The sequence below is a fragment of the Seriola lalandi genome, unplaced genomic scaffold (genome assembly GCF_002814215.2).
Source record: "Seriola lalandi dorsalis isolate HSWRI2012SDOR001 ecotype SW California unplaced genomic scaffold, Sedor1 jcf7180001973679, whole genome shotgun sequence".
NCBI classification, from domain to species: Eukaryota; Metazoa; Chordata; class Actinopteri; order Carangiformes; family Carangidae; genus Seriola; species Seriola lalandi.
In genome coordinates, this window is record NW_019444345.1 from 1 (window position 1) to 2678 (window position 2678).

The 2678-nt window shown below is 36.7% G+C and overlaps 1 long non-coding RNA gene across 1 annotated transcript; it reads left to right on the forward strand.

The window, feature by feature from the left end:
- Window positions 1–6: 6 nt before the first annotated feature.
- LOC147820285 (uncharacterized) lies at window positions 7–1205 on the forward strand. Its single transcript, XR_015437013.1, has 4 exons — window positions 7–209; window positions 575–700; window positions 790–836; window positions 933–1205. It is a non-coding gene; the product is annotated as an uncharacterized LOC147820285 (long non-coding RNA).
- The last annotated feature ends 1473 nt before the right edge of the window (window positions 1206–2678 follow it).

Genomic DNA, 2678 nt, shown 5'->3' on the forward strand with positions numbered 1-2678 from the left:
CAGTAGCTCAGTCCTGATGTCATAGAAGTCCTGCTATCAAAAGACACTTTGAAACTGAACTGTTATTGGTTGCTTATCACATATCACAATTACCTCACCAGTCAAACAGCAATGATTATGCGATAAATCTGTCTCTCCGTTGCAGACTCAACAATAAGACGACTTGGTTTCCAAAGACAGACTGTGAGGAGAACACACAGGTGGCACAGGTATTGTTGAGAATTTAACGCTTACTCTTTCAGGTTTTACTGTAGTCTTATTTGATCATAGCATACATTGCTGGTAAGTATAGTCTACGTGAAAAATCGAGCTGACAGTTGCACAGAGGTTGTTTGCAGCTGAGTTAAGCAGGTTGAAGGCAAGTGAAACCCACATCCTAATTCTCTGATGTATGACAGACGCTATGATGGACGTTAGATAAGAGAAGAGAGAGGTTGTTTTTGTTGTGTGGGTGTGGATCAAAGGATCGTGCAGAGGCTCATTATAAAATTTAAAAAAAATAGACTTAACTGTAAGTGGAGGACTTTTTTGTTCATCGGTTAATCGTGTGTTATTTCTTCATGGATATATTCAGTATACAGACTATGTCAACTGGTTTATCTGTGACCACAACCAAGCACAAGTGGAAAGTCAGTGTGAGGGAGGAACAACAGAACTCGTCTACGCATCTGTTCACTTCCACAATAAAAGAAAGTCAAACGTGAGATGTCTTGACTATTGTTATTGATTTTTGAATATAATTTCTGCTGCACTGGAGGCACATGTACTGACTGACTATATCAAATGCAGATGGACTCCCATAATGATGAAGATGTGATTTACAGCACAGTGTGCAGGTAAAGTTGAACAAGCTCTTCCAGATTTCATCAGAAATTGATATTTGATATTTGTAAAGACATCTTCACTACAAAAATTTTCCTTTTCTTTTTCAGGACCCAACTGTTGAAGACTTCACATATTGAACCTCTGTAATTTCCCAAAAAACAATCAGTTTTGTGCAGTAATACATTTTTTCAGGTTATTTGCTTTATAATCTTTTGTTTTATTTTCTTACAAATCATTACAGTAAAGATAGTAATCCAGACAATAGGAAAAACATGAAAAATATCAAAAACAGACATCTTCAACTTAACACTAATACTTGAAATGAAATGGTATGAAACTGACCATTGAAACATGCAAAATAAAGTATTCCAGCAACTTCCTACCACGATATGAATCTGTAAAAGTGATACACGTCTTTGATATGCTTTATTTTCCCACTGTTGCAATGGTTTTTCCAGCTGTGTGTTTATGAGATTTCATAAATCTTCCTCAGTCTAGTGTGTGCCATTTAATTGTTCAAGTCGTGCCAAAACAATGGAGAGTCTGACACCCTACTGACACATTTTCACATGATGCCCTTTCTTGCCTCTGCTTCCCCTCAGTGTTACAGCAGGGTTGCCTGCAACAAAGATTAATGTCAATTGATGGAACCTATCTCAGGGTTTCATCAAAGAAGCAAAAAAAAAGTTTGTTTCCCCAACACTGACTCACAAGTGTCATCATATGAGTCAGTTTATCATATGTTGTGCAGCTCCTTCTGAAACCACAAAAGGCTTTTAACAACTGTTTTCAGATATGCAATACAACTCCCTCAGTCCTGTAAACAACCAGTGGGGTTCCCCTTTAATAGCTGATTTTTTGTTACAGGTATAAAATATATAGTTTTCCATTTAAGCTCCAAGCTACCAAAAGTAAATGTGGAACTTGAATAAAACAATCGGTCAGTATCATCTAATTGTGTTTTTAAAACAACAAAAAAACAAACAAAAAAAAAACAAAGTGGCAGTGGCTCTGGCAGTTGTTTCACCACAAGAAAGCAACATCACTGGAAGAAAGCAACATCACTGGTGCGTGATATATTTCCTCTAAGCAGGGCCTGGTTTCATGTATATACCTCACATGTTCAAATTTAAGCAGTGCACCGAGTCTGCGGTGTGTGTGTATGACCTGGTTTGAGGGTGATCCAAATCTTTACAAAAAGCTGCACTTAGTAAAGGAAGAAGAGGAAGGACAAAGTAACACTATTTTCTGAGTAGAAACAAATGTATCTTGATTAGCAGCTTTATGATTATTTGACTGGGAAGAGTTTCAGCATGTGCTCTGAACGCAGAAACTTGACCTGGACACCGATGCTTCTGATTCTGTCTGGTAAGTACGGCACTTATATTTCATTTAAGGTAATATTATGATGATTAAATGATATGATTTAACAAAGAATGAATGAACATTTATTTCAGGTGTTCTCTGCAAAGAGTGGAAAGTGGACTATCAACTGCCAAATATCTGTGCAGTGAAAGGCTCGTCTGTTGTCATTCCATGTTCATTTGACTATCCTGACAACAAACAAAACAAAGTGAAAAGTGTCATGTGGGGTCATGAAAGGAATAATTTTTATGATGGTCCCTTCATATTTAACAGCAAATCAGTAGATAACACCTCAAGGTTTCAGTATATTGGTGACAGACTTCACAATTGTTCATTTAGAATAGACCAAGTAGAGCATAATGATACAGGTAAATATGTATTCAGATTTGAGACTAACCTCCCAAGTGGCAAATGGACTGGTAAAGATGGCTCAAAATTAGATATTTTTGGTAAGTTTATGTTCTTTTTCATAAACAAAATAGAGTTGT